Source organism: Cynocephalus volans, chromosome 8, assembly GCF_027409185.1.
Source record: "Cynocephalus volans isolate mCynVol1 chromosome 8, mCynVol1.pri, whole genome shotgun sequence".
In the NCBI taxonomy this organism is placed as follows: Eukaryota; Metazoa; Chordata; class Mammalia; order Dermoptera; family Cynocephalidae; genus Cynocephalus; species Cynocephalus volans.
The window spans coordinates 117,168,702-117,180,697 of NC_084467.1; the positions used below are offsets into that span (position 1 = coordinate 117,168,702).

Sequence of the window (11,996 nt, forward strand, 5' to 3'; positions counted from 1 at the left end):
TGCTGCGGGTCTCCTCCTTCAGACTAGAAGTACCTCAGGAACATTTCTTTATTCATTGGTTTATTTAACACATACTTATCACTTAAGCAAAAATTGGACTAGGTTCTGAGGGTGTGGAATTGAGTATGACTTCTGTTATCAAAAGCTTAGAATGCAGTTGAAAAGTCAGATAATAAATAATTTCAGTTGAATGTGACAAGTGCTGTCATAGAATGAATGAAATGCCAAGAGAACCAAGATGAGAGAAATATCTAGATGGAAAGATGGTTGTGAGAATGGACTCAAAGGAGCCTTGAAAAAAAATTGAACCCATCTCTCTCCCATTGCATAAGTAATACATATTCATCATGAACACGTTGGAAAATTCAGTAGACAGTAGAAATTTACCATAATTATACCATGTAGAATCATGTTCTAATATTTTGATGATTTCCATTCAGCCTTTTTTCTATGCACATTTTCATGTAATTGAGATCACTCCATATATACTATATCATGCTCTGCGTTTTCACTTATTTCCTACTAAATTATAAAACTTTCATATGCATAATTTTTAAACTGAAAATACACATTTTTACAATAATATTGTATTAGTTTCTTTCCACACATCACATATATTCATTTGTGAATTCTTATAGTCTTTTTTCTATGACTACATATTCACATTTACATGGATATATATCTTTGTTTTCTTTACAGTATTGGGATCATATGGCCTTCAATGTTTTATAATCTCTCTTCCATTTAACAATATCACTAATAGTTTTCTAGATATATAACATTAATAATTTTATTGTAAAATATGGTATATATTTAAAAGAGTGTAAAAAAATGTACATTTTAAGAAGACTAATAAATAAACACCTAGATATGTTCTAGCCAGGCTAAGAAGTAGAACATTAACATAAGTCTAGAAGCCTTATACATTCTCCTTTCAAATACTTCAGATATATGCCAAATAGTCAGTATTATAAATTTTAGATTAAAGCATTTCCATATTTTATTAAAAACTAGATTTTCCTAAACAATGCATTATTTAATCTTGAATAAACACTCACACACACGCAAATATATTTACATATATATTATTTGCTTCTATTATTAAATATAGTAAGTTTGAAATCCATCCATGTTGATTTGTAAAAATGTAATTAGTCCCTTTAATGATTTTTTAACAGAAGTCAGCAAACTTTTTCTGTATAGGACCAGTTAGTAAACATTTTATTTAGTCTTTACAGACCATGCAGTCTCTGTTGCAACTACCCAACCCTACTGTCGTAATGCGAAAGCAGCCACACACAATACGTAAACAAACGGATGTGATTATGTTTCAATAAAACTTTATTTATAAAAACAGATGACTGAGCTGTAGGCTGTAGTTTGCCCACCTTGCTCTATATTAATTTATTCAATGCTCTATAATACTTCACTGTGAGTTTACTTCAATTTAAATATTCTTTCTACTTCTAAAGAATATTTGGTTTGTTTCATTTCCACCACCCCTTCCCCCCCTTTTTTTTTAATAAACAAAGCCACTATAAAGTTCTTGTATTTGTCTTTTTAGTTTTTCTGGATTGGATATCTAATGATGGAATTGCTGGTTCTTAGGACGTACTAGTTTTCAACTTTCGCAGGTAATGTCAAACTGTTTTCCAAAATGATTGTGTCAATTCACTTTCCCTCCAGTAGGGAACTGGAGTTTCCATTACTCTATGTCTGTGATAGTTTTCATTTTTTTGCAGTCTAATGGGTGTGAAATGGTCTGTGATTTTAATTCGTGGTTTGTGATCTTATTTTTTCCTGGCTACTAATGATATTGATATGTCATTTGTGCTTCCTCTCTTATGAAATTCCTATTCATTTCTCTTATCTATCATCATATCAAATTGATGACTTTCTTTTTGATTTTCAGAATCCATTAGGTACTCAAGATACTAGTATTTTATGTGTTATATTTGCTGCAAATATCTTTTTCCTCTTTCTGCCTTGTTTTTTTTTTTCTTTTTTTGTGATTTATCTTTAAACATAGAAGTTAATTTTATGTGATAGAAATTATTATTTCCTTTTATGTTTTGTACCTTGTTTAAATTTTTTAAGGTATTTAATCCATTTGTGATAGACTTTTTTATGATACAAGTTAATCTAATTTTTCACCCTATGAATCACCAACTATTTCAGGAAAATGAATTGATTAGTCTGTGTTTTCCACCAATCTGCAATACCAGCTCTATTGTGAAGAATTTTAATATTCAGAACTCCATTTTTTTTTCTGTTGGTGTGATTGCTTATCCCTGTGTAAATACACATCTTCTTAATAACTATAGCCTTATGATAAGCAATGATATTTGAAAAATGAATGCTCTCCTTTTGTTTCTCTTCTTCAAGAGTGCTTGGCTTTTCTTGGATCTTTGTACTACCATATAAATTTAAGTATTAGTTTTCAATCCAGCAAACAAATGATCAAAAACAGTACATGTGGGGTTCTGATTGAATTGCATTGAATCCATAGATCAATTTTGGATTAACTGGAATCTTCATAACATTAGATCTTCCAGTTCATAAGCATAACCATATTTGTCTTCTTCAGTATTCTTCATTAAGGTTTTATAATTTTCTCCATATTCTTTATTTGTGGGTACTTTATGTTTTTGAAGCTATTATAAATGGTAGCCCCTCTAAATTTAATTTGATGTCAGTTTGTTGAGGAACGGAAATGCCATAAATTTGTATGTATACACTTTGTACCAGAAAGCTTGCTAAACTCTCTTATTAATTCTAATAATTTACCAGTAGTTTCTTTTGGATTTCCTTTGTATACAATCACATCATCTGTAAAGAATTTCAGTTTTATTTTTTCCTTCTCAATCCTTACACCTTTAATTTCTTTCGTTGCCTTAATGGACTGGCTAGAATCTTCAATACAATATTAAAGAGAGATGGCTAAAGCAGTCACCGTTATCTTGTTTTTAATCTTAAAGCGAATCCTTCAATATTTTACTACTAAGTATGATGTTGGCTACAGAATTGCTGTATGCATGCTTTATCAACTTAAAGAAAATCTTTTATTCCTAGTTTACTAAGGATTCTTCTCAAATCTTGAATTTAAAAAATGCTCTTTTGGCAGTTATTGAAATAATCATATGCCTTTTTCGGTTAAATAGTTTATTTGACGAAATATATAACTGGAATGTTTTAATGTTAAAAAAAACTTGCATTCCGAAATAAAACTAACTTGGTTATGTATCCATTTTATATACCGCTGAATTTGGTTTGATAATATTTTGTTTAAGAATTTTAGATCTATATTGGTGAGTGAGATTGGCCTTTTAAGTTGAGTCAAGATAATTCTAGCTTCAGAAAAGGAGTGTAGGATATTTTATTTTTTTCTATTACGTAAAATAGTTTGTATAATATTGGAATTAATTTTAACCTTGAATGTTTTATAATGCATACTGGTAAAATTGTATTGGCCTGGAGGTTTATTTATAGTTTTTAACAACTGTCTTTTTTTCTTAAAATAGTTATATGGCTTCCTATGTTTTCTAATTCTTGGTTCAATATTGGTAAGTGATTGTTCTCTATAAATGTATCCATTTCACTGAAATTAAAAAATGTATTGGAATAAATTTGTTCATAATGTTACTTTTCATCTTTTTGGATCTAATCCTCTGTTTTTGTGTTTATTAATTTATAATAGAGTTCATGTATGCTCTCACGTGTTTTGGTTCAATTTCACTACCAATTTACCTAAGGTTTATTAACTTTTATGTTTGTGGATCTTCTCTATTTTATCCTTTTTGAAATATTATTAGCATCTGTTTCATCATCTATTAGTTTTTTATTTTTCTTCTACTTTCTTTTTGGTCTTGTTTTTCTAACTACTTAGGATAGATGCCCAACTCATTAATTTTCACCCTCTTCTTTTCTAACAAACAAGCCATTTAAACTATAAATTTCTCTCTAATGATGTTCTAAAGGCATTGTAGATGTTCTGGTACATGATTCTTTTATTATTGTTTAGTTCTCTTTGAACTGTGGCTTAGATTATCAAACATTTGCAATTTGTCAAGTTCCCATTATTTGTGAAAATTTCTAATTTAATCACACTAAATGGTCTGGGAATGTGGTTATATTTTTAAAAAGTTAGTTTTAAGAAATTTTTGAGATCATCTTCATGGACCATACGTGTTCATTTGATTAAAATTAACATTTTCCCTTATAAAAATTGTGTACTGATTAATATCAACTTATTTTAAATAGTGTATAAAGTTTTGTTACTACATAACTCCAAATCCTCCTTTTCTCATTTGTTCTCTTATTGTTATCCAAATTAAAAATTTATCCCATCAACAATAAATGAATGAATGAATGAATGAATGAATAAATAAATAAATAAATAAATAAATAAAATAGCCTAGGTGTACTTGAAAAGTACACCAACTTTTTTTTTTTTTTAAGTTTTACATCAAACTTTAAATAATGTTGCTCAAATTTGGGGTATCTTTATTTGTGGGCCAAGGACATAGACTGCCATGTCCCTGAAGAAGAAACTTAGTTCATTGAGTTTTGAACTGGTCTGTGCTGTAGTGCATCTTTGCTCCAGGTCAGGGCAGCTTCTGGTGCAAAGAGGTGGTATTGACCTTCTCTTCATCTTTCAGATCTGAGATACTCAATGAAGAGAACCAACCACACAGAGATAAGAGAGTTTGTTTTCCAGGATTTCTGCAGTTTTTAAGAACATCGGGGGACACTCTTTGTGGTCTTTCTCACCCCGTACATCCTAACACTGAAGAGCAATGTGATCATTGTGATTATTATCTGCACTGACCATCACCTTCACACCCCCACGTCTTTCTTTTTAAGTGTCCTCTCCACTTCAGAGACTTTCTACACCCTGGTCATTATCCCATGCATGCTTTCTAGCCTTGCAGGCCTGAACCTGTCCATCTCCCTGGAGGGCTGTGGAACCCAGCTCTTCTTTATCCTTGGCTTTGCCATTACCAACTGCCTCCTGCTAGCAGTAATGGGGTATGATTGCTATGTGGCCCTCTGAAACCCCCTTCCCTACTCAATCTTCATAAATTGGAGGATCTATGCCACGCTGGCATCCTTGGTCTGTGCCACAAGATTTTCACTCTCACTGGTTCAGGCTGTGGTCATTTTCAGACTGCCCTTCTACAACTCACTGACTGAGCATTTCTTCTATGATGTTCGACCTGTGTTGGGCCTGGCCTGCCCTGTCCCAATCATCAATGGTATTCTGACCTTAGTTATCAGCCTCCTGGTGCTCACAGCCCCTGCCACCTTCCTCTTCATCACGTATGTTCTCATTATTTCCACAATTCTCAAGATTGCTTCAGCTGAAGGCCGAAACACCTTTGCCACATGCACCTCCCACCTCACTGTGGTCATTGTCCACTAGGGCTGTGCCTCCATTGCCTACTTTAAGCCCAAATCAGAGAACACCAAAGATCAGGATCATTTAATCTCGGTAATCTACACTATTATAACACCTTTGCTGAACTCTGTGGTCTACAGTCTGAGAAATAAAGAAGTCCAGAATGCTCTGTGTAGAGTGGTAGATAGGAAATTCATTTCCTAAGATGATAATCCCTACCCCAATATTTGTGTATACATTCTAGATGGAAGCTTGTAGGTAAAGTTATAGAGCCAGAGTTTCATGTAGCCAGTCAAGTCTCTTAAATCACAGCCAGGGCCAGGGCAAAAGTGAAGCTGGGAGCTAGCCTCTAATAATTGAGTCTCCCTTTCTCAACCTCTTGTTAACATAATAAAAACATAGGTCACTTGACAGACCTACACACAGACACACACGTTGGCTCTACTCTTAGAGACAATTACAAGGTCAAAGTGCGATATAGTGTTCAAATCAAGCTTAAGGTTAAGGACCCAGTCCATTTTGCTGAAGTATAAACCACATTACAAGCATCACTCAACTGAATCTTCTTTTAACATAAATTGAATGCTTGAACAAGTGGTTACTGGAAAGGATATCTGCAGAAATATAATTGGCTTGGTTTGTAATAAGACAAGAGCAAAACAAAAATATAGATATCCTTTAAGAAATGGGTCTGAAATGAGCTAAGATCTTTCTAGAACCCCACTGTACATTTCCTGTAACCGACAGGTGGGACTCCAAATGAAAGGGAACTAGGGGTGGAGGTGGACAGTAGTAGGGGAGTTGAGTGGAGAAGACTCCTAATCAGCATTCAAAAGCGATGGGACTCTGGCCATGTGAACAGAGTTCAGGGAACTTGGTCTGATTCTTCACTTCTTCTGCCTGAAGATAAGCCACATGAAGGAGAAGGCTTTGTGGGACTGAAAAGGGTTCCTTTCTCATGGACAAGATGAACAACAAGCTCAAAGAAAGAGGAGGCTGCTCAGGAAACAGACTGCCAAAAACATGCTATAAAACTAGCTAAGGAAAAAAAAGTAGGAACAGGTCCAGATTGGAGCCTCCAGTGACAGCAGAGTAGGGGAAGGGGAAGGCAGAAGGACAGGTAAGGGTCAAGAAGAGCAAGAATAATTTAGAAAAAGTCCTTCAGATTGGGTTCTCTCCTTCCCTTTGTAAGCCAATTCACAAAGGCAAGGAAAGAAAATTAAATGGAAATATGAAAAAGCCAACATAGCACCTTCCTGAAAAATTAGGTAATTTCATGACTCCTGAAAACCTGAACAAAGTCGATAGCAAGGGACTTTGATGTAAAATTTTGATATGGGTAAAGCAACTTGAGTTAGAATGGAATACTAAAAGACTACTGTTTCTCACCTCAAAAAAATCAAAGTAGACTCGATTTGTGAGACAAAATAGGTGATGAATAAAACTATAATGATTAACAGTTGCAATTACTGAGCAAATCAAAATTATTATATTGAGATATTTACAAGAAGATGCACAAGAAATATATGAGTACACAGTATTCTCATTGTGTGTGAACTGATTGTGAATTTTATGCATGTAGGTGCATAAAAAGCTAACTTTAATAAAGTTCTGCAACTCAACCTACTATGTAATTCTGAGCTGCCAATCTGCTTGCTGGCAATTAAATATTGATAAGTCATGCTCTGAGTAAAAACGATAAAGTTCAAGGTTCTGCTCCTCCTCTTTCTTCCACCTCTTCTCGATTATCCTTGGGGTGAATCAAGTGCTGGTCAAGGCTTTTAGTTTTCTTAACATGTAGGAAGAGGAACCTGATTCATGGTCATTTCCAGCTCCCCATGTTCGATTCTATGGAGATACATGACCCCCAATGGTCATCCTTGTTGGCACCTATTGAAATGACTTTGGTCTTATGTTCTTTAATCAGTGAGGTCCCTGCTCTTCATATCTTTCTTCTAACTACCTTGAAGCTATTCTAGGTCCACTGACCCTCTCTCAGCGACTTCTTAAGGGCACCTGGACATTCGACTGCACCCTTGTTGCCATAGTGGAGTGAATAGGACTTGGTAAGGGGTAAGTAACCAAGCCATCTACCTGATGCCTTACTCAGCCATTTCTGCTCTACAAGGATTCAAGCATTTTTTAAAAGTCTTTTCTGGGAAATGAGGGGCATAATCTCTTTTCTTTTATCAGTTTCCTTCCTTTGTTCCCTACATTGGGGTTTAGCTGGTGTAGGAGCAAGAGTAGACTTTCCACAATATCCATCTAACTGTGGTGTTGTCTCCCCCAAAGGCAGAATGGTTTTATTTTATTTTGGTAGAAAAACCTGAATTCTTCCCAGCTATATAGTTTACATTATACATTTCACATACAAAATACTTTAGTGCTTAGGCTTTTGATATTCACAATCATTCTTTAAAATCTAAAAGAGGTTTTCCTCCCTAGAAAAGTTTGCAAAACTTAAAAACTAATTCAGCTTTCAATACAAATGGCTTAGTTATGAGTTTGAAAAAAAAAAAAACTTTTTCAAATTCAATTTACTTTAAAAAAAATTCTTTTGGGTTTCTCCTTCCCTGGGGCAAATGAATATCCTTTGGCACAATGTAGAATAAGAATAACAATTTTAAAAAGAGGGGAAGCAGTAGATTACTATCTTATAACATCATTCCGCAATATTTCTTCCTAGAGTATATTTTTTGAGGAAATTTTAAAACATTTACTTTTCATTTGGTAATTCAAAAAAGAAAAACCCATATCGTAAATCGATTTCCCCAGAATAGAAAATTTTATTTAAAAAGTATGGCTCTCCCATAATAGGCAAGTCTCTATGAGGGATGGAATATTCACTTCTCTAGATTGGAGAATATTTATGTCTGCCCTAGCATCTCTCTCTTACATGTTGGGTGAAGTTTTTACCTCCTCCTAGGGGCCTCTTCTACTTCTTACACAGGCCCAGCTCTGCAGAATGGCCAATGCAGCCATTGGGTAGAGCAAGATTCTTATGAGCCTTGCTTAAAAATTGAAGAGGGATAAGCAAAGGTCTATAGTGAAAGCAGCAAGCAGTGCCAGTGGGCTGCCAAGCAGCACCTCTACCCTCATGCTCATTCTCATATAAAACACTCTCTTTATGCTTGTTTCACACCAATATAAATCCACTTGTAGAGACAAATCAATTTGTGTGCCTTTTGGCAAGCAACTAGTTTTTTGGCCTTGCCAGCCTGGATCTGTGTATTTGGAATATTCTCATCTTCTCCAAGGAAAGGCTTAAGTTTAGAAACACCAAATAAAAAATTGGCACATTTAAGGTCATTTGTCCCTTGCTTCCCAGCTCTTCTATAAACTGGGCAATTTAAGCACGTCAGCAAACTGAGAGACTTCATCTGCCCCCTCTTTCTTCTTTCTATAAAATGTCCTATTTGTATCCAGAAAACTTAAAGCATTCTCTAGTACTTTTAATTTTAAACTCAGACTTATTTCAGTTGATTTTTGCACCATTGGTTCCTATTTGCTTCTAAATTTTATTTCTTAGGACTCAACCCTTTTTTTTAAATGGCATTTTTTCAGTGATATTTTTTAAAAACCATTCTTTTCCATTCCAAATAAAAATGATAGTAATATTATATACTATATTCTCTAGAGAATTTTTGTATACTCATGGAATTTATGTTTCATCACATTTATATACTTATTCCATGTGTCAATGACATTACTTATCAGTTTTTAAAGCTTTATCATCAAATAGAGTTTGTTATCTGTCTCTATTCCTCAGAACTTTTTGAATATTTTTGCTCATTTACATTTTTCATATAAATTTTAGAAGCAGCTTGTTTAATATTTACCTCTTCTCATGACAGTTACTCACATGTAAACAAACTAAACTCTGGTGGTATTTTATTATGATCCCATTTCATTTATAAATTAATTTATGAAAATTTGACATCTTAACGATCTTGAGTCTCCCTATTTTAAAACATAGTATTAGACTTCTGGTCAAGATGGCAGAATAGATGGTCCCCAGCATCACTCTCTCCCCCAAATCAACTAGTTTACAACTATAAAATAGCAATGGCAGCCAAGCTGGGGCCACTAGAGCTCAGGGGAAGAGGAGGAGAGAACTATGGAGTGCATGAAGGCAGAAGAAGCCACAATGAGAGAAAAAAAAACTGCTCAGAACATTTCAAATACTGGCCATTTCCAGGCTGGAGATGCTGAGCATAAGGAGCAGGAGCTGGCAAAAGCCACAGCTGTGCCTTTTGGATGAAATTGCTTGGAGGCAGCAGGGGAGAAGAGTTCCTTGGTGGCCCCCATGCCAGCAAGACCACTAATGGGTTCCCATGGACCCACATAGAAGGGAGGAGATACAACAACTAAAAAAAAAGTAGCCACTCAGAGGCCAGTGAGTCATCACAAGGGACCAGCACATGCCTGGCCCATGGGAAGTGTTTGGAGCATGGGTAGTGGGGGAGACGGGCCACCAGGTAAACACTGGGACACAGTAAGGACAGCTGATCTGCTCCCCAATCAGTGTAGGACCACTCAGAGGAGACTGGTCAGGAATATAGAATTTCATGGGGTGCAGTTTGATAAAAAGCCTAAGGCCCAGACCATAGTTTCTACATTACCCAGGTGCACTGGATCTTAATAGATCTGGAATTACCTATAAAGTCAACCATTAAAATGTGAGGTGCACAAAAAGCCTTCCTCGGGGAGTCAGCAGCAAAGCAACAATTTCAGTCAACCACAGAGCTCAAGTACTGGTCCCCACAAGAAGTTCCTCCATTTTAGAGTAAGCAAAGGATAACAAATTAGTTCCAGCTCAGAGTTTAAGTGGTGGGAACAGCAAATAATCCAACACAGAACTGAAAGGAAAGACAAGGTACCCACAACTAGACAGGGGGCCTCAGGCCTTGGCCACACCACCCAGACATGTGCACCCACCCCAGCAATGACCACCAAGCCGTTGCAGGAAGTGCTCCATGCGCTTCTGAGCTGGTGCAGTGGAGGGCCTTGGTCCTCAGCCATGACCTTTGACACCTGCAACCAGCCCAGCGATGACCACCGAGGCACTGCAGGAAGCATCCTAGGCTCTCCTGAACTGGGGTGGTGGGGGCAAGGGCTTTTGCCACACCCCACGACATCTGCACCTAGCCCAGCAATGACCAAGCCACCGCTGGAAGCCCCCTGGCCTCCCCTGTGGGAATGAGGAGGGTGCCACAGGCCTCAATCCCACCCTCCTCCTTCCTCCTTCTTCCGTATCATTTACTTCCCCTTTCCCCTCTCCCCCTCCCTCCCAACTCCTCAGCAAAATCATTGAATGTAAAAAAATAATAATATTAATTTTAAAAATAAGTGGAAAATAAAAAAATAAAAGATAAAACATGGTATTAGTTGCCATTGGTTCAAGTCTCCTTTTGAATCAAGCATTTTTACATTTTTCTGTAAAATGTTTCTAAAATTTTAGTTTTATGTTTTATATTTAAGTCCACAATTCATTTTGAATTAGTTTTGTATAAGATGTAAATTTAGGACAAAGTTCAATTTTTATTTATAAATGTCCAACTGCTTTAGCCCAATCTTTATAAAATATTATCATCCTCCATTGAATTGCATTCGCACCTCTGAGCATTTTTCTGTGCATCTGTTTTCGGTTTTTATTTTGTTCCAGTAATCTATGTGCCTATTATTCCACCAATACTATCCTCTCTTAATTCATGTAGGTATATAATAAGGCTTAAGTAGTGATGTTTCTCACTTTATTCTTTTTTGTCAAAATTATTTTAGTTATTGTAAGGCCTGTGATTTTTCATGTAAATTTTAGAATAAGTCTGTCTATGAGGGGTCTTTAAAAAGTTCAGGAAAGATTCGTATTATCTTTTAGTTCTATTTTTTCCTCATATGTCTACAAAACTATTGCTTGGATTTTGATAAGAATTGCAATTACCTATCAAAGTATATCTACAAAACTATTTTGTAGTACCCTCATATGTCTACAAAAGTACTCTAATATGTTTACAAAACTATTGCTTAGATTTTGATAGGAATGGCATTAAATCTACATATCAATTTGAAGAATTGACATCTTTACTGTATTGAGACTTCCAATCCATGAATATGGTATGTCTCTTTATTTATTTAGGTCTTCTTTGATTTTTTTATGAGCGTTTTTAAATTTTCAGTAAACAAATATTATACATGTTTTGTTAAGGGTATACCTAAGTATTATTTCATTTTTTTGGAGAATTGCAAATAATAATACTGTTTTTAATTTTGATTTCCTCATGTTTGTTGTTAGCACATAGAAATGTAATTGATTTTCATTTGTTGATATTGTATGTTGTGACCTTGCTTAAATTACTTATCTAGGAGTTTTGTTTGCTTTTATAGATATCTTCAGATTTTTCTATGCAGATAATCAAATCATCTGTAAATAAAAACAGTTTTATTTCTTCTTTTTTGATATATGTGCCTTTTAAAATTTTTTTTTCTGATTGCAGTGGCTAGAACTTTCAGTACTATGTTAAATAAGTATGATGCTAGCTGTAGGATTTTTCTATATGCTCTTTATCAAATTGAGATAATTCCCCTTTATTTTTATCTC

The 11,996-nt window shown here is 35.0% G+C and overlaps 1 pseudogene; it reads left to right on the plus strand.

Moving 5' to 3' along the window:
* The first annotated feature begins 4,672 nt into the window (after window positions 1-4,672).
* Window positions 4,673-5,602, plus strand: LOC134384761 (olfactory receptor 10J1-like; annotated as a pseudogene).
* Window positions 5,603-11,996: the final 6,394 nt, after the last annotated feature.